Below are 21121 nucleotides of genomic sequence, written 5' to 3' on the forward strand. Positions count from 1 at the left end.
GCCATGCAAAAACCTAAAAAAAAGTTAGTATCCTTTCTCCCAAGAGATCTTCTTGTATTTAACAATGTAAACTCCTTGCCAATAGGGAATGTTTCAATCTTTGTATCCCTAGGGCCTCACATAATGTCTGGTACATATATATTTTCTGATTCATCAGTTGATCGAAGAAATCTAGTAGTCTTATGCCATAAAATAAAAATTTGGCCAAAATGTTTTGTGGTGTAATAGAGGCCTGGTGTTACAGACATAAGACCCAGACTTCTCAGATGTAAGCTATTAATCATCTAATAATTGGGGGGGAGTCAAATTGTTTCTTACATTAAGTAGACCTAATCACAGAATGTCAGAGCACTAACACAGACAGGATAGAGCTGTATCTGCCTGGGGATAAAAATGGTAGCTTAAATTTACTTTTGGTTTTCAATCAATCAATCAATAAACATTGTGCATGAGGATTAATAGAGTGAAATAAAACAGGAAAGGTAGTTTTATTCAGATGGTAGGTCATGAATACTGGATTTGATGTTTGAATTTCATGCCATTAAAAATAAGGAGCCCACTGAAAATTTTTTTGTGCAGATTAATGATATGTTTGTAGCCTCATTTCCAAAGCATTAGTATAGAACTATCTCTCTTTATTGTATCACTATCTTTTGCCTATGTAAAGGGTTAAATGAAGTTGTTAAGACTGGGAAAAGAAGAAAGCTCTTTCCCTTGAATCTTCTTTGAGCCATCATTTGAGTGTTTTTGGGGGGATAGTTGTCTTTATCTCTTTGGGCACTTCTGCCTTCAAGAGAGGATATGGAAAAGTTCAACCCCCTCTTTAGGTTATTGAAGGAAAAGAAAAGAATAAGGAAGCTGATATAAGAACTGGCAGATTTGTAGTCTCCATTATGTTTCTTTCCCTAGCTCTCCAGTTTGCCTCTTTCTCTCTCCCTGTCTTTTCTTCCCTCCCTCCCTCCCTCTCTCCCCTCTCCTTTTCCCTCCCCTCCCCCTTCTCTCATTTCCCTCTTTATTTCTAGATGACTTACCCAAATCTCACTTGGAAGAGTTCTTTTATTCTATATTGCTAGCATAAAGTCTGTTTTGCTACTCATTTGGATAAATAGGTTTTTTTTTTTTTTAATAAGTGGTATATGTGTTTTTTGAGGAATTGGTATTTGGTGGGAAATGAATCAAGCCTTGGATGAAAAGCTTGGAGTCTTGCTCTTCCCCCTTATACTCAATAATGATCAATGATCAGAAATTAGCTTGAACCTTAAAACCTTATTCCTTAGACAAGGGGTGGGGGGAACTTTTATTTCCTTCCTACCAGAGGTCATTGGATATCTATAACATCATTTACAAGCCATGCAAAATGATAAGCTTAAAAATGGTAACCCTAAAAAGTTACTAGATTTACTGAATTTTGGGTTCTGTCTGAAGTTGCTTTGGTAGCACCAAACTAACTTCTTCTTCTTTGACTAACTTCCATCCAGCAGGATGGTTTTGTCTCATGCTCTTTCTTAGGCCACATGGAGCACCATGGGCCTCCCCCTGCTATGTGGCAAGATTAAACCAGACCTTATGGTTGCCTGTCCTCTCTCTCTCTCTCTCTCTCTCTCTCTCTCTCTCTCTCTCTCTCTCTCTCTCTCTCGTTCTCTCTCTTTCTCTCTCTCTCTCTCTCTCTCTCTCTCTCTCTCTCTCTCTCTCTCTCTTATTCTTACTCAAAAGACCTAGCCTGTACTCAAAGTGCTTACTGCTTTTCTAGGAATTTTAACCTATTTACTTTGCCATATTTCATAATAAAATCCTGAGTAGTTTTACATTTCTAGAGAGCACTGGAATTCATTCATCTTTCAGTGACTCTCATTTCTTGGTTATCCTAAATTTCTATCATTATCTGGTTACCCCAATCCTAGTGGCAACAATTTAATCCTGTTTGCTTCTGATTTCTCATCTGTAAAATGAGCTAGAGAAGGAAAAGGCAAATCCAAATAGTATCATGAAAAGATGGACATGAGTAAACAATAGTAACAAAGTACCATTCCGATTTGAGATACTATGAAACTTATGAAGAGCAAGGAAAGCCATGTCATCCAGCATTTATGTTAAATGCCCATATATACCAGGCAGTCCCTGCCTTCAAGGAGCTCATAGGATAATAGTGGAGACAAAACTTAAAACAACTTACAAATAAAAAAGTCTATACCCTCTCTGCAATCCAGGAACCTGTGTTAAAAATTCTAGATGTGAAATCAGAGGACTTGGGTTCAAAACAATGCTCAGTCACTTAACTACATGTGTGACATTGAGCATACAGTAGACAAAGAGTTTTCAAATTATGTCTGGCAGCACATGGCCAGCAAGGTCAAAACCATTAAAAAAATTTTTTTTTTGCAAGGCAATGGGGTTAAGTGACTTGCCCAAGGCCACACAGCTAGGTAATTATTAAGTGTCTGAAGCTGCATTTGAACTCAGGTATTCCTGACTCCAGGGCTGGTGTTCTATGCACTGCACAACCTAGCTGCCCCTCAGAACTATTTTCACAATAATTCTAAGACATGATTGATATACTCCTAACTTTTCCAAGTAAATATTTACATGAGGCTGGATTTCCCCCATGCATTTCAATTAAAACAACATTGAATTGCATTGAATGCAGTCAATATGAATTTAACTGTCTTCAAGTAAGTCAGACGTTAAAAAGATTTGCAAAAATATTTCAAACAATGCCACTCTTTTAATTTTTTTGTTTATGAAGTGATTTTCATATGTTACTTATGTTAACCTAATGGGTTTGTTCTTTTAAAATCAATAATAAAGGTTTTAAAACTGTATCAGTTTTGCCAAATTGTCTTCTGTGGGGGTGGGGAGGAAAGTAAGATTAGGGGAAAAATTGTAAAACTCAAAATAAATAAAATCTTTGAGTACAAAAAAAGTATCAGTTTTGATTTCCAATGCAAGAATAATGATTTTACCCAAAAAAGCTGTCAGAAGTCAACACTTTTTTAACAGTGTAAAGGTCGGTCATAAGACCTAAAAGTTCAAGAACTGCTGCCTGTATAAAAGGCGCAGTTTACTCAATGTTTCTGGGGCCTCAGTTTTTTCCTATTAAAATTAGTAGAGTAGGATTAGATGATTTTTTTTTTGGCAAGGCAGTGGAGTTAAGTGGCTTGCCCAAGGCCACACAGCTAGGTAATTAAGTGTCTGAAGTCGAATTTGAACCCAGGTACTCCTGACTCCAAGGGCCGGCCTCCCCGGATGAGTGATTTTTAAAGTTTTTTCTAGATATACTTCTGTGACATCGTGAGTTCTTCAAATACCACGGACCCAAGTTAAGAACCAAGGAGCTGGGCAGAAGCGCCCCGGCCCGTCGGCGCAGGCGCAGAGGCCACGCCCCACCTGGGTCACCGCTAGAGGAAGGAGCCGCTCTAAGGCTTCGCCGCTGGAGCGTGCGCACTTCGGGCCTCGGAGTGACTTCCGGTGCGGCCGCACGGGGTGAATCGGGGTCGGGGTCGGGCTGGCCCGGGGAAGCCCGGGATGCGGTTCCGGGGCACGGCGCGGTGCCCGAGCGCCTGAGCGTCCGAGCGCCTGAGCGGGGCCTCGGGCCGCGGGGGCGGCGGGACCGGGCCGGGCCTGCTTTGGGACCGGGGAGAACCCCGGAAAGCGGAGTGGCCCCGGCCTGGGAGGAGGGCCCCGGCCCAGACCGAGCCTGCGGCCGCCCCCCGCGCCCCCCGCCCCAGGAGTCCAGTAAGTGTGGAGGTGCGGAGGGAGCGGCGGGCCCGTCCGGGGAAGGGGCTGCGGCCGTTGCCCGCCTCCTCCTGGGCCTCCTCTTGGCAGGGGTGGGTTTGGGGCCGGATCTGGGGAGCAGTGACCGGGGCGACCTACCCCCTCCACCCCACTTCCCCTCAGACCCTCCCCCCGCCCCCCAGGACGCTCGTGGAGCCCCCTCTTCCACGGGCGCGTGGTCCTGGTGGCCCCCGGGATACCGCGCATCAGCCTCCGCCTAACCTCTGCCTCAGTTGTTCTGCCGTAAAATGTTGTCCGCATCCAATGAGACCCCTGAGTATCTGCGGGGCGACTGTCGCGGAGGAGGGCTCACTGTGGGGTTTTGGAGGGGGGTGCCGATAGACCCACTTTTGGGTGGAAGTGGAAGGACAGTTAATGCAGGTCAGTGCAGTTTCCGTGTATGACAGCAATTTTTGTAGCGTAAGTCAGCAAGCATTTATTGAGTCACCCTCTGTCCCAGGCCCTAAGGATACAAAACAAATGCAAAGACAGTGTTTGACCTCTTAGAGCATACATTCTAATGGGGAACACTGCATAGAAGCAACCATGTACGTTCGAGATATATGAAGGGTAAATTGCAGGTGGTTTGGGAAGGAAAGCATTAAGAGTGAGAACTGGGAAGGTATTTTGCTGAAAGTGGGAGGGCCTTAACTCCTGGTGAAACCAGGAGGCAGAGATGACCTAGGATAAAGGAGAGTTCTAGGCATAGGGGACAGCCAGTGAAGATATCTGGAGTTGGATGGATGGGCTTGTGGGAGGAAACAAAAAAGGCTGCTGTTATTGAACTTTAGAATATATGGGGGTATGGTGAAGTGTGAGAAGACTGGAAAAGTAGCAAGGAGCTAAACTGTAAAGAACTTTAGAGGCTAAACAGGATCTTCTTTTTTACCTTGGAGGTTGGTTTATGTCCTTCCTTATTGAAGAAGACCAAAATGACATCACTATATTTGAGACAAATTACAGTGTCTCTGCCTGTGGTTGATCAGACCAGTTGGGCTTGGAATGCTCTACCACAGTTTGGGCACAAATCACCAGGGTTACTTACTCTAAAACTTACATATGACACATTTCCTTTGAGATGCTTCGATTCTGCCCTTCTCATAGAGCACAGCACCCTCACTGATGAAGGCACACCATGCTGGGTGGTCCTTTGCCAGTGTCTTCCATGGTATAAAATCAGTTCTATAGTTCCTTTTTTTTTTAGGTTTTTTTTTTGAAAGGCAAATGGGGTTAAGTGGCTTGGCCAAGGCCACACAGGTAGTGTCTGAGGCTGGATTTGAACTCAGGTACTCCTGACTCCAGGGCTGGTGCTCTATCCACTACACCACCTAGCCACCCTAAATTCTATAGTTTTTAAGAGAGACCCTAAGGGTGTCTTGGTATTACTTCTTCTGACCTCCTTGTGAATGCTTGCCCTGTGAGAGTTCTCCAAAAAATAAGTCTTTTTGGCAAGTGTACTTCTGGCATTATAGCAATATATCCAACCCACCATAGTTGCACTCTCTGTAGTAATGTTGGAATGCTTGATAGTTTAGCTCAAAAAAAGTAATAGGTGGCCATTAGGGATTCTTGAGTAGGGAGTGACATGGTCAGATCCAACCCTTGCTTAGGAAGATCAGTTTGACAGTTGAGTGAAGGATGAACTGGAGTGGGAAAAGATTTCAGGCAGACTAGAAAGCTATTGCAGTAGCTCAGGCTTGGATGATGCCACCTCATTGCTGACAATTAGAAGAGGAAAGAAAACATAGGACAAATGTGAGGAGGGTATAATGGAAAAGAGTTTGGAGGGTAGGAATGGGAAGGGAGGAGAGTGAAGATTTGAGGATGACACAGGTTTTGAGTCTGGGTAATTGGAAGGATGCTTCTTTAGTAAAAAAAAGAAGTTCAGAAGAGGGGAGTGTTTTGGGAAAAAACAATTCTGTTTTTGTTTTTCAAGTTTAAGATATCTTAAGAGACATCTTTATCTTAAGACAAAATCATTTTTGGTTCCCACTTAACTCTCTTTTATTCCATTTTACACTACTCCATTCCAGTCAAATCAGCCAGTTAGCAAACTCTTGACTTTACTTGACTTTTTTGTCTCGCCTCAGGTGGGAATTCTTTGCTCTTGGTAGAGGCCACATTCCTCTCTGGAATAGGCTTTCTCTTACCTTTGCCTCCTAGAGTTCCTATCTTCCTTCAAAGCACAATCCAGATGTTATCTCTGTCTGCCTTTTCTAATCTTCCTTCTTGTTAGTGCTGTCTTCTTAAAATTACTTTTCATTACTTTACTATACTTTGTGTAACTTAATTAGCCTTTTTATTTAGTATATGCCAAGTATTTTGCCCAACTTTAAATCATCATTTTTTTCCCTTGGAATGAGAATTTCTTGAGGTCAGGAACTTATTAGTTTTGATTTTTATATTCCAAGTGCTTAGCACAGTACTTGCATGTAAATGCACGATAAACATTTATGAATAGAAGTTGGAATGTACCATAACTGCAGCATGTTAGAGTAGCAAGGCATCAAATAATGTGTAATGTTAGAGCTGAAGGGGTCCTTAGAACTTAAGAGTATTTGGTATGTATACAGGATGTCCAGGATTTTTAGAGTGTCTGTGGCTAAATAAATTAATAATTTACTTCATCACTTCATGATTTTAAGTGAATACTTTCTCTACTAACTCTAAATAGAAGCCTGCCGTACTTTGGATTAGAAACTAATTTTTGTAAATTATTTTGCCAGCTTGCTAGTGAAAAACAATTTAAGATTACTTTTAAAGTTTTTTAGAGGGAGGTGACTATTTACTTGGTTTACTGGGTAAAGCTTCAGAGTAAATACTGATTTTAATATGTTGTTTTTCAAAAAGTTTTCATTCAGCCTGTTGATTTGATACTTTGGGTGATTTTCCTTTCCCTCCCCTTCTCCCAACAGGCTTTAAGTACTGACAAGTTTAGAAAGCTCTTCTGCTGCACTTTGGCACATCTACTGAATGAAACCTACACCATTAATATCTACAAGATTTTAGGCATCAAGTATATATGATAGGGATTATACACTCAAGTTTACATCACCAACTGTGTGAGCTCTTTGAAAATTACTTCCTTAAGCCACAGTTTAAACTGTAAAACGAGAGGGGGAGGGAGAGAATGCTTATACTGTCTGTTGTGAAGGTCTGTCTTTGTAAATGCCCTTTGTAATCTTTTGTTTTTAGTTTTTAGGGTTTTTTTTTAGGTCTATGAAAGGCAATGGGGTTAAGTGACTTGCCCAAGGCCACACAGCTAGGTAATTATTAAGTGTCTGAGGCCGGTACGGTGCTCCGGTGCTCCATCCACTGCCCCACTTAGCTACCCTTCCCTTTGTAATCTTAACTGTGCTATTCAACTGGTGGCTGTTATTATGTTAGGTCTTAAGGAATGAGAAAGTAGGAAAGAGTGAGGGCATTGTAATAGAATGACAGTGAGCTTGGAGTTCCATTTTTGCCATAGGCTGACTGTATTCTTAAGCAAGTCACTTTACCTACCTTCAGTTCCCACATTTTTAATTTGATAAGATTATATGGAATCCATAAGGTCCCTACCTCCAAATTTTTATGGTTGACATTCTGTTTTCTGTACTCTGAATTTTTACTACATGTCCCTGAAACAGTATTGTTTAAGAGTAGCAAAAATGCCTCATGGTAAGCCTTAATAGTATGTGGGGAGGAATTTATCACTGGTACCTACATATTATTGATCTTTCACTTTGCAGAGCTCTGTGCTAGGCAGTGGGATCTTAAGATGGTTCCTTTCCTCATGGGGCTTATAAGTCTTTGGGGAGCCAGATCATATGAATGAAATGATACATAATAATAGCTAACATTTATGTAGTACTTTAAGCATTGCAGAGCACTTGATATACATTTGATCTTCCCATCAAACATGTGAGTCAGATATTAATCGATCATATAGTTAATGAGCTTTTATTAAGTACTTACTATATACTAGGCACTGGCTAAGGACTGGGATAGAAAAGAAAAGGAAAAACAAATCCTAGGAACATCTAGGAAGTAACATTCTAATAGTGGTACCCCAAAGCCCCCAGTGTTTTAAGGATTTTAATATTCAGATTTAAGCTTTAAGGAGAAAGGCATTTTACAAATATTTCATTTGATCCTGACAACCATCCTGAGAGGTAAGAGAATAAATAATATTATTCCCATTTTATTGTTGAAGAAACTGAGGAAGACAGAGGTTAAGTTTTTTGTCCAGGGTCACATACACAATAAATGTCTGAAGTCAGATTGAATTCAAGTCTTCTGACCATTCTAGGTCAACATCTCTATCCACTCATCATCTAGCTTCCTCTTTAACAGTGCCCTGAATACATACACACTCTTACAAAAATCAATACACATATACAACAAATAAGACATAGGTAAAAAAGAAGGCAGGAGGGAAGAAGAGTGGACTGGGAAAAAACTGTAGATAGTGGTGCTTTGTTTAATTGTCTTAGAGGGAGCTAGGGATCTCCCAAGGCAGAGGTGAAGGGAGAAAGGTGTTCCAAGAATGTTGAATAGCTTTTGAAAAGGTACTGAGAAGGAAAATGGAGTGTTTTGTGTGAAGAACAGTAAGGTCTTTGTGACTGGACTTTAAAATATATAGAAATATATATAGAATATATAGAAAGAAATCAGTAGGATGAAAAAGGAGTTGTGGAGAACTTTAAATGCCAAAGGAACAGATGCTAGGGTAAATAGTCATTGGAGTTTATTGAAGAGGAGAGAGACATGGTCTGACTTACGATTTAGGAAAATGACCTTAATGGATTTGTAGAGAATGGATTGGAATAGAGAGAGAGGCTTAAAGTAGAGATTCCAGTGGCAGCTAGGTGATGTAATGGATAAAGCACTGGCCCTGGAGTCAGGAGTACCTGGGTTCAAATCCAGTCTCAGACACTTAATAATTACCGAGCTGTGTGGCCTTGGGCAAGCCACTTAACCCCGTTTGCCTTGCAAAAAAAAAAAAACACCTAAAAAAAAGTAGAGATTCCAGTTAGAAGACTTTTGCTATATAGTTCATGTAAGAAATGATGAGATCAAGGATGATACTTGGGTTGTGAACCTGAATGACTGGAAGGATGGTTGTTCCCAATTTAGTAATAAGGTAATTTGAAAGAGGAATGGGTTTGGAGGGAATGACTTAGCAGCCAAGATATAGTTTCCTGAGAGTTTACTAATGAATTAGGAGATATAATCATGTTGGAAGGCAGGATAGGCAAGACCTCAAGCATTTTTTAAGCACTAGCTATGAGTCAAGCATTGTGCAGAGGAGGAATCAGGATATCAGGAGACTTTGAAGATTTGAAACAGTGGAGGGGATGATTGTGGAAAGACAGGAGAGTATGGGTTCAAGGGTACAAATAGAGTTGGCTTTGTTATGCAGAAGAGCCACCTCATCATTAGAAACTGGAATAAAGGAAATGGTGGAGTTTGTGAATGGTGGACAATGTGAAATAGAAGGCAGAAGAAAGAATTATGACCTTAATTTTAAAAATGAAGTACATATATTGTCTCCATTTTATGGATGATGAAACTGAGATTCATAGAGGTTGTTACTGGCTCTAGGGTCCACAACTGATGTCAGAAGTAGAATTCAGACTCATGTCTTTATGCTCTTTTAATGCTCTTTCTACAATTCCATCCTGTTTACTTATATAAAATATACAAGGTATTATATTTTACTTTACTACAGAATTAGGGAAGCCTTTTCCTGGAAGAGATAGATTTAGAGAATTAAATAATGAAATAATTGGAGAGGGCTTTTTACACAGGAAGGATTGTACAAACAAAAGGGGAAACAATAGTTGACCTGTTTAAGGAGCAATGACTAGATCAGTCTGACTGTGGTGAAGGACTCCTCTAAATTAGTAATGGGAAATTGAGTTTAGGATTGTGGAGTCTTTAATGTCCAGCTAAGGAGATATTCCATAGTCCCTATCCTTCCTTAATCTTTCATATTTTAAATACATAGATATCTTTGAGGTCCTTCATTTACCAGTAAGCAAACATGCCTTTGTACAATATTCCCTTCACTTTGCTCAATATAATATACATGTCATTTTATCATTCACTTGATGTCATGATCTTAGATTAGGAAGGACAAAATCAGTTAATGAATGAGTGACTAAATGGAGAAACATGTGTTAAGCACTTTACATGTGCTAAGTGCTGGGGATGTAAATACAAAAGGATTTACAAGTTTAGTTGAGGAGTAGTGCTCAGGGAATTGTGAAGTCAAGAATGAGCAGTGTGGAGCTATAGGGCAACTGATTGCAGATGTTTCCTTTCAAGAAGTGATGTTAATGTTATTTGATAGTAATTATTCTCAGAGAACAAATGATGATCTTCTTCATTATCTTTGCCAAGAAAATCCCAAAATGGGGTCATCAGAGTTGGATACAACTAGAATGACTGAACATTGTTCTCAGAATAAGAGGTAGAGAAGGTGGTGGAGGTGGTATTCAAGGCCTGGCAGGAAGATAGGTTTGCAGAGTGGTTGATGAAAGTTCTGTAGGTAGGCTGCAAGCAGCACCAGCATTAAGGGCAATTTTGGTAGCAAAATGTGCACCAGATAGTAAATTGCAATCAATATGATTAAGACCCTGACCTTAAGAAACTTACCATCTAGCAAATGCAAATAAACAAAAAATGAAAGAGTTTAGACAGGAATGAACAAGGTACTCTAATAATTTGTATTAGGGAGAGCTCACTTCTGCTTAAGGTTAGGAAATGCTACTTCAAAGGAACTGCATGAGTGAGACCTTTTGAAGGATAGGATAGGTTTTTTTTATATGGAGCTAGTTTTTTCAGTACTGGCAAAATTATTTTAAGATAATACTGAGCCTTTATGTTTACAGTTATTTTTACATTTTAACTATTGACAGTATGCATATTCTTTTAGTCACATGTCTTGTTAAAGTTAATTGGTATCATAGAATGTCAGATCTTGATGAATCTTAGAACATGGAACATCTGCTCTCTTTTCATTTGAGAAAATTGAGGCACAGGACTAGAAGTAAGTTGTCTGAAGTCCAGAGCTTATTAACATAAAAACTGCAACTTGAATCCAGGTTTACTGAACCTCATATCCAGGGATTTTTTCAATCTATAAAAGTTAAATTATGAAATGAAATCTGATACAAACAACTACATTTGGGGGAGAAGAAAATATTTAAGAAAAGTTACTTTGTAACATTCTAATCAGCATCAAGAGTTTTAGTATTTTATTTGCAAAGAAAATTAGCCTTTTATTAACTAGATAGAAAAAAATGTATTTCCTTAATTATTTTTGAGCATCTATATAAACTTCTTGAATCAGAATGTATGAATGATGAAATGGAAAGAGCAGGTTTAGAGATAGTTGATGACCTGATTGTCATATTCTGGCTGTGTGATATTAAGCACATTTTTTTTTTTTTACCATTCTGAATCACAGTGTTTTTATCTGTAAAATGAGAATAGAAATACCAACATTGCCTGCTTTACAGATGAACCTCAGCTGAAATATGTAAAGTGCTTCCTCACTATAGAGGTGAGATATTTTTATGATTCATATTTCCTGATTATTCATCTTCAAAAATCTTTATTAAGCACTTATCTGCAAGTGTAGCACTGAGTGACAAGAGTAGAAAGATGAAAAAATGATACTGTCTCTGCCATTGGTGAGTTTACAATAAAGTTAGGAGGATCTAACATAAGCTAGCATGTTATAAGGGAAAAAAGAGAAGTTTAGACAAAGTATAAGAAAGGAAAGATCACTTTCAACTAGGAATACCTGAGAAGTTAAGAAGTGGAAGGTGTAAAGGGAGCATATTACAGCCATTGTAGTTAGCCTGTTGGAATATAGAAGGGAGACTGCCCAATTGGACCTATGATCAGAACAACTTCATCCATAGTTTGGCTAGAAAATAGTGTGTTAAATAAAATATTATGGAGTTAAGGGTGTGGGACCTGTAATCCTAATTCAGGGAAATTGTCTGTGTTACTGAGAGATTAAATGATTTGTCCAAGGTTAGGTAGATTGACTGGAAAGGTAAATTGGAAGACAGATTGTGGGGAATTTAAGTGTCAGGATATGGTGTTGATATTTTATTTTTTAGGCAGGAGAGACATTGAATTGTTTTTAGTAAGGATATTATATGGTCCTATCTATACTTTAGGAAGATTCTTTTGGCAGCTGTTTCAAGATAGATTGAAGTAGTGAGTGGTGACAGGAAGACTGTTTAGGCAGCTACTAGAGTAGTCAGTTAGAAAAACTTCCATTAGAGTGGCAGTAGAGGTAGTAAAGAGAAGATGCATATGATATCTTAAATGTTACAAAGAAAATGTCAAAAATGAAGGGAATCTTGTGAGTCCTGCTTTTGCAAGTGTGGTTTATAATGTGTATTTGGTGTATAACAGGGATGAATGAAAGAAAAGGAGGTGACCAAATAATTTATATTTGTGTCACATTATTTAGCTCATTTGATTTTTATATAACTAGTAAATTGACTAGGTATCTGTTAGCTCTTATTTTATAGATTCACTGAGGCACAGAGAGGTTATCATTTCAGTAAGTTCAGAAAATTTAAAGTTAGAGAGAATTCAGTCAGTTCTCTAACATAAAACAAGAATTCTCTCTGTAGCAAGTTTTCTTAATTCATTTTAACATTCTGGAGTCTATCCCTTTTTGGAATGTTATAAAATAATTGAAACAAATGCTAAATTTCAGTGAGAGGTTAATAAAAATAAGGATGTAATTTTTTTCCTATTCAAGTTCACAGAACCCTTGAAATCTATCTATAGATTTATTATGGGATAGAGGACCACTGTTCTATGGCATCCCTGACAAGTGATTAACTTCTATCCTCTTATGAAGTGTAGTAAAAGACCTCCAATGATAGGAACTTAGATCTAGAAAAAAACTCTTTTTGTTAGTATCTTGCCAGTCCTAGACTTTTGTTTCTCTTCCTCTTCCTCCTCCTTCTCCTCCTCTTCCTCCACTCATATCTGTTTCTTTTTTTACCTCTTGAGCTGGGACTAAGCAATAGAAATAGAAATGCTTTTCTACCTTATGGTCCTTCTACATTTGAAAGTAGCTATCATAGTAGCTATCATGGCTCCCTAAATCTATAATACATGGGTTTAAAAGTCAACTTCCGAATTATGGATGAAAGAATTAGGGATTGTAGGAGATAGCATTCTCATGAGTGAGTCTACAATATGACCTTACAGGCAAAATAGTAGCTAGTGGTCCAACACTGGGCAACAATTGAAAAAACCTTTGAGTCCAAAATGGAGATAAGTCTCTGATCCTCTGCTCTGTTTAGCCTCTAGGGGAATTCTGTTTGGTTTTAGGCATCACATTTTAGGAAAGACATAAACAAACTGAAGTGCATCAAGACAGTGACCTGTATGATAGAGCCATTTCATGAGATGATTGATTGAAGAAAATGGGATTGGGTTGCAGAGGAGAAAATTTACTTTAGAGTACTAGATTATTTTCTGCTAAGTATTTGAAGGTCTTCCATGTCAAAGAGGCTCATTCTTTGTCCCTAGGAGACAAATGTAGAGTGCTGGGTGAAAATTTCAGGGAGGTATATAGACTTGAAATAAGGATTAGCTGCTTTCATAATCACAGTTATACCAAAATGAAGTGGGCTGCCTGTGGAGGTGGAGGCTTCTCTTTCATTGGAGGTCTAAAGTTAGAGGTAGGATGATAAGTTTGTAGAAGAGATTCTTGGTCATGGCTTCTTCCAATTCCTAGATTCTGGGATGCTTCTTCCTTCAACTGATTGTCACTTTGGAGTTGCAGTTTCCTCATGCTTCCTACCTTCCTCTAGAAATATTTCAACTTGTCAATGTTCCTAAAATGTAGTGCCCTGACCTGAAAAAATACTTCATATGGAATCTGACTGAGTAGAGAACACTGGAATTATCCCCTTGAGTTTTGGAACTGAGACTCTTTGCCTTATCATTGAAGATAGTTTTAGCCTTTTTTACTTTAGTGTGGACACATTTGTTTATTATGGTGTCTTAGGGAAGACCTTGATATGCAAGTAACTTTGAAAATACACAATATTTTGTTAAAAATAAACAGTAAGAATTGAAAAGTAGAGTGGAGGTACCCAGGACAGAGATAGAAATGCAGTCAGGGATTTCCCCACCCAAGAACTTAATTTGTTTTTATCTTAATACTAGACTGCCACAAAGAGCAAATTGAAGAAATATTGGCCCCCTAGCTACGTGCTTTCATTCATACTCTGTTTTATAAGGAAATGCTATGGAATATAAAAATGAAGGCAATAAATCCCAAACAGTCATTTAAATTTATTGACCCAAGTTGACAGCAGCCTGGATATATGAGGGAAAATAGATTTAATATAGAAAACACAAAATTTGGGCCAGAAGATGAAAATTATTTTTAGTAATTGAAAGGGAGAAAAAAAGGGGGAAATGACTTAAAAACGAAGCAGAAAATATGGAAATAGTACAAGGTGGTAGAAAGCCATTGGAATTAAATTACAGTGATTGCTTGCTATATAGATTGGCTATTATGTTGAATTTATCTATAATCTATGTAGAGCTAGGTTTACAACTTACCAAACCTGAAAATCATTTTATGAATATCTTTTACTATTGAAGTAGAGCAAATGGATTGTATAAAACATTTTAAAAAAGAGAATCTGTTTCTCTCTTCCCAATAGTCACATTTAGAAGTATAGTATTAAAAAGAAGTACTGTCAAAAGAATAGGTGCAAAGTTCTTGAAGAGAATGGGTTTCTTTTTGGTTGTTTTTTTTTTTTTTTTGATGTTTAAACCAATCTCTATTTCTATTTTGTGTTACCACCAAATATTCAGTCCCCCCCCCCCATTCAAAACCTTGGGGCTGTCATCGATATTTCTCTCTCTCTCTTATTTTTATATTAAATATGATGTCAATTTCTGTGGATTGCATCCTCTTTCATTTCCCTCTCTGTATTGTTGTGGTAGATTCCTTTGACCACCACTTTGTCCATTCCTGGGAGGAGATCAGATGCTCATATGCCCAGGAGCCCTATGTCCTCATCTTCCCTTCTGGCCATTTTTTTAATCTTTTTTTCCCTATTTTCCAAATCATGAAATGCTAAACCACTCAACTCTTTACTTTTGGGACCATGTGTCCTCAGCTTCATCATGGCCATTTTTTGCCTTAGCCCTGCATGGAGGATACTTCTTCCACTTCTTATTATAATCAAATAAGCACTATTATTTATCTGCCAGTGGGCTTCTCTGTTCTCACCATCCCTGTGACTTTTCCCTGGCCAGTATACCCTTATATGTGGTCTATTAGAATGTAAGGTCAGGGATCTTTTTTGTTTTACTAGTCCTTTAGGTGTCCTTATTAGCACAGAACTTGGAACGTGATAAATGCATGATAAATGCTAAAAATGGAAAGGTTGGTATATCAAATTACTTGCTGTCTTGGGGAGGCAGGGGGAGAAGGGAGGTAGAACAATGTGGAATTCAAAAGTTTATAAAAAGATGAATGTTGAAAGCTATCTTTGCATGTAATTGAAAAAATAACATTCAGATGGAAATAACAAAAGATGGAAAGGTTACTTTTGCCAAATATTGTGTTTCAAAACTAGTGAGTCAGTTATTTGGCAGGTATAGTAGACCTTTGAGGCCATCCAGTTCAACACTCATTTTAGAGTGAGGAAATAGATGATCTGATGAAAGAAGTGATCTGCTTAAGTTCATCCATACTGGGTTGTATCAAGGACTGGATTCAAATTCAGTTTCTCAAATTTCAAATCTGACAGGCCTTACTTAGCCTGTATTAGGCTATTGTGTGGCTATGAAGAAAGCATAGGTGGGAATACAATTTGACCTTTTTAAGTGATAGTGAATTTGACAGATGATGCTAATTCCATTTTCCTTTTGACTTTTTTTAAAGAGATGAATATTAAAGTCTAAAGAATGTATATGAGTATTAATTTCTTTTTTTGTTAACTGATTAATAAAAGCATGAATATTAAAGTGTCACTATGAATTGTTACTTTTCCCTTTTTTAATTCTCTCCTTAATTAGTACGTGCTTCATTATTAAGATAGCAATGGTTCTAGCCTGTACAGTCAGTCCAAAATGAAGAGATAATGTTATTTTTATATGCCTACTATGTTCATTATAATTCTTGTGTACGTAGGTTTAAAAAAAAAGACAACATAACCATGTATTGTAAAAATTTAACGAAGTGTTTGAGCCTATTTAGATTAGGAAAATATCTGGCAAGATGCTTCTTTTGCAAATAGCCTGTGTCCAAAGCCTTCTGTATATTATCAGAATGAAAAATGACAGCACTTTGTCATCTGTTCAAATTGATATTGCACTCTTTGCCATGACAGCTGAAAAGGCCCACAGGTGTCATATAAGGAGGTGACCATGTTGTCATATTTCATTTCGGCATCCCTCTGCAAAGCCATAATTACCTAATTAGGTTGTTAATTAGGAAATTAGCATTTCACTATATTGATAGAATGCTCTTTGTCGGCATGAGGCTACATACAGATTTTTGTGGGTTCTAATATATAATCTCTGCATCTTTTGGACTTTTATTTATTTGCAGAACATTCTGGTCTGGGGTAAACTGATTTCCAGAGAAGCAGTTTGTTTATAAGATAATGAAGGCTTAATTATTGCATTGATGTTTCCACCTCAAAAAACTGAGCAGAATTAAGGGGGTGACCTCATCCCCCAAATGGCAATAAAAGCCAGGCAGTTGGTGTAACATGTATCCTCATTATCATAGAGAGCAAAACCATAATTGGAAGCTAGCTCCTTCCCCTTTCTACTTCACAAAAACCATTGAGTAAAGTCCTTTTTAAACCTTAAAACATTTAGAAATTAGAACTACCACTTCTTGAGTTACTTCTATCATTAGCTGGTATGGCTTTTAGATTTGGAGCTCAGAAGTACTTTCCCTTTCTGGAGTTTTAGTATCCTTTTTTTGTAAAATGGGAATGATAGTTCTTTCATTAGCTATCTTGGAGATTATCATGAAGAAGACCCCATGTAGATAGACCTTAAGTTCAAAGCTATTCTTTAGCTGCCTATTAGTTACAAGACACTAAACCAAGTACTAGTTTAGAAATGAGAGTTTATTTCAGTAGGTAGTTAGACTTAGGTTGAATTGCAAAATGTTGTGACAGAGTGAAAAGATTCTTTGGACTTATAGCCAGAAGACTTGGGCTCAAGTTTTGATTCCAGCAGTTAATAGTTGTGTGAGTCTGGTCAAATCACCTTCCTTTTTAGCCCTATTGTTCTTTTCTGTAATATGGATACAGTAATACTTGGCATTCCAAACCTCACCAAGGGTTTTGTTTTTAAAAACAGTTTGCAAAATAACATTGTGTTCAAACAAAATGTGAGCAATTATAATGTGATAAATAAAAATTAAGTATTTTATAATGATAAATAAAAATAATAGTAAGGGAGTATGGTATAGTGGATAGAGGAGAAGGTTGCAGTCAGGAAGATCTAGTTTCAAATCTTGCTTTTGACACATGTTGACTTGTATGGCCCTGAGCAAATCATTTGACCACTTCTTAGGGTCTCATCTCTCTTAAGACTCTAAGTTATAGAGAAGGAGTGATCTGCATTGATTAGAGGAAATTTCTTTATCAGAAATTCCATATATTAATGAAATCTCACAGCAATTCTGTAATTTTATTATATGCTGACATTATTTACTTCGGACTTATAAACATTCTATAGAGATGTCTCATTTGTGGTGTGGTTATTTTACTAGCTCAAATGTGTTTTCCCCAAGTCTGTGTTGGCCAGTGTATTCTGCAGATTTCTTGCTACTGAACTGGAAAATTTTGGGGAGTTGACTAGAGACTGATTGTGTATTTTTCATAGGAAGACCAACCCAAGTAAGTTGGCCACCAGGGAATAAAAGAATGGTTTTGGATACAGTAAGTCTTCCACTAAAATATGGAAGGGTTAAATTACAAACTCATGGTTGGATATTTTGATTGATTCAAAAAGGAGAAATTAATATAAATATTTAAAATGTATTAAAATATTAATTATAAGCTAACAACCTCAGAATGGATTTAGGCTTCTGTCTAGTAGTCTTATGCTTCACATGCATATACTTAGGTTTTATGTTTTGGCTATTTGTTGGTGGTGAGGCTTTATATAATCAAATCACATTTGTTAAGTGGCTACTGTTTCAAGGGACTTTACTAATAGTTGGAGTTATAAAAAAGGAATTTGGAGTGATTAATGAATTATGCAGTATATTCCAGTTACATGCCAGTTGTGAGCCTTTTGGCAACCACAACCATTTTGTAGTGGGGTCTTTACAACAATTTAATCTTTTTAAGAATGATATGAATGGAAACTATCTTTTCAGAAATTCAATATTCTCATTATTTGTATTTTAAAAATACCTGTGTTGTAGAATCATAAGATCATAGATTTACAATTGGAACAATTGTAGATATCATCAAATCCAATCCCCTCATTTAACAGATGAGAAAATTGAGACACAAAGAAATTAAGTGACTTTTCCAAGGTTATACTACTAGTAAGTATCTGGGGCAGGCTTTAAACGCAGGTCTTTCTAACTCCAAACCTGGCATTCAGTCTTTTCTGTAACCTAACTACCTGTATATTCAGTCTTTTCTGTAACCTAACTACCTGTATAAATAAAAAATTGCTGCCCAGTGTTGAAATCTAGTTTTCTGACTGCCAGAATTGCCCTTCTTCACACAGTGGGGTGGTAGATAAAGTCTCAAGTGTCTTTTCTCTATTAGTTGTCATCATTAAGAAGCACTTATTAAGGGGGTGGCTAAGTGGCACAGTAGATAGAGCATCAGCTCTGGAGTCAGGAGTACCTGAATTCAAATCCAGCCTCAGACACTTAATAAATACCTAGTTGTGTGGCCTTGGGCAAGCCACTTAACCCCCATTTGCCTTGCAAAAAACTAAAAAAAAACCCTTAAAATAAAAGAAGCACTTATTAAGATCATATATCGGCATTGAAGTTATTGCAAGGAATGATGTATACTTTCAGTGCTGAGACTAAAGTAAAGGTGTTCAGTAGATACATACTAGGGTCAGGCCATTGGAGTACTGTGTGCTTTGAAATCTTTAAAGGATTGGAAGAGGACAATACTATTTTACATTAAACTGCAAAGGAAAGGCTAGAGTTTCATTGAAGATGGCTCAGTGACTTGAAGAATCATAGTTGTGTGAGGGGAAGAGATAGTGAAGTATCCACCTATACTATTTCTTAATATGTGTAGTAATTGAAAAATTATACCTTCCTATCAGTTTTTGGATGTTGAACATATTCAACAAAAATAAATTTTTCAAAAAGAAAAGACATTATTAAATCCATAATTGTTATGGCACAGTGCAATGTGTTAGCCAGAGAATTTTATGGTCATTTCATTGGTTTCTCTTGTGAGGGCATATAGCTCTTTTTTTTTTTACCTCTCTAGGACCATAAAAATGTGAATTGTTAATATCAGTAGTTAGTAATATTAAGTCTGAGTGCTTATCTCTCTAAGTTAGTTATTATGGTAAGGACAACTAGGTAACACAGTGGATAGAGCACTGGCCTTAGATTCAGGAGGACGGGAGTTTAAATCTGGCCTTGGACACTTGCCACTTAGTAGTTGTGTGACCTTGGGCAAGTCACTTAACTCTGATTGCCTGGCATCCAGGGCTGTCTCTACTCATCCTGATTCATTTCTGGTCACTCGACCAGATGGCTCTGGAGGAGAAAGTGAGACTGGTGACTTAGGCACAGCACCTCCTCACTCAAATCCAATTCATGTGATTGCCATGACATCACCTCCCTGATGTCATGATCTCTTTGAAAATGAAGGATAAATATTTATTATTTTGGTAATAATGAAAGTCTTTCACAGTATGCTGAAGGTTTGTGAAAGAACGTAATTATATTCAGATTTGGACCTGTTTTTGCTCATTACTTAGAATATGAAATCTAGAAGGGATCCATCTCAAAGGTAATTCCATCCTACTCTTTCCTTGGCTACATGAACTTTACAAGGTTCCAACATTTTGACATTTCCAGTCACCCATGGGACACACCGTATTTTTCCAGCACCTCAAAATCTGCATGTTCAATACTGAGCATCCCCTCAAAACTACATGGTCTTCCTCATAGTCTTATTTCTGTTGATGATATTTCTTTTCCTATTTTCCAGGCTAGAAACATTAGTGTCCCCTTTAAGTTTAATGCTACAGTATCTATTAAATGCCCGTGATATGCAAAATGGTGTGTTCCTAGGGAAAAGCAGATGAAATAAGACAAAATTATAAGATCATATCATATTGGAATTGGAATCACCTTAGAATTCATTTAGTCTAACACCTTCCTTTTACAGATGATGAAACTAATGCCTAAAGAAAATGTAACTTGACCAAGGGCACCCAAGTAGTGAGTGGTAAGCCAGGATTTTACTTCAGATCTTTTTACTTAATCCAGTGACATTCATACTGCCCTAAGAAGCTTACAATTGAATAGGAGAGAGGGAAGGAGAAAATTCATACAAAATCTTCTCTATTTTCTCAGATTGCTTCTCATATACTTTCTCTGGACCTGGTATTTGTACCCCCTGTTAGAATATGAATTTCTTGTAGGTAAAGACCGAAACTTTTGCCTTTCTTTGTATCTCCAGTGTCTAGCCCAGAGCCTGATACATAGTAGGTGCTTAATTAGTACTTTACCACATCTAGAAAAATCTGTCCAGCATGAGGAGAACTGACTGGTGTTGATTACTGAGCTACTGTCAGTGAAGCATTCTAGAGTAGACTTGTCATACCACTAGAGAGGAGCAAATATGCCATTTTATTTGTTTGTTGTTTATTTGTTTATTTATAATTTTACGATTTTTCCCCAATCTCACTTCCCTCCCCTCACCCCCCATTGTTTCCATGGTATACATTGATCTAAGTTGAATGTGATGAGAAAGAAATATTCTTAAGGAAGAAAAATAAAGTATAAGAGATAGCAAAATTAAATAATAAGATAATGGGCTTTTTTTCCTAAATTAAAAGTAATAGTCTTTGGTCTTTGTTCAAACTCCACGATTCTTTCTCTGGACACAGATGGTATTTTCCATCACAGATATCCCAAAATTGTGCCCGATGGTTACACTGATGGAATAAGCAAGTCCATCAAGGTTGATCATCACCCCCATGTTGCAGTTAGGGTGAACATTGTACACACATTCATCTGGTTCTGCTCATTTCGCTCAGCATCAGTTCATGCAAATCCTTCCATGCTTCCCTGAATTCCCATCCCTCCTGGTTTCTAATAGAACAATAG

The 21121-nt window shown here is 37.6% G+C and overlaps 1 protein-coding gene across 7 annotated transcripts in view; it reads left to right on the forward strand.

Moving 5' to 3' along the window:
• The first annotated feature begins 3442 nt into the window (after positions 1–3442).
• MAPKAP1 (MAPK associated protein 1) overlaps positions 3443–21121 on the forward strand; it is a 357394-nt gene continuing 339715 nt past the window's right edge. For 3 of the 7 annotated variants that reach the window (XM_074211567.1, XM_074211564.1, XM_074211568.1), the window contains exon 1: positions 3518–3732. The gene's annotated coding sequence lies outside the window, so the exon portion shown is untranslated. Of the gene's footprint in view, positions 3466–3515; positions 3745–21121 lie in introns of those variants that run through there. The other 4 variants (XM_074211563.1, XM_074211565.1, XM_074211562.1 and 1 more) reach the window with 4 other exon arrangements.

This window comes from Macrotis lagotis, chromosome 1 (genome assembly GCF_037893015.1).
Source record: "Macrotis lagotis isolate mMagLag1 chromosome 1, bilby.v1.9.chrom.fasta, whole genome shotgun sequence".
NCBI lineage: Eukaryota > Metazoa > Chordata > Mammalia > Peramelemorphia > Peramelidae > Macrotis > Macrotis lagotis.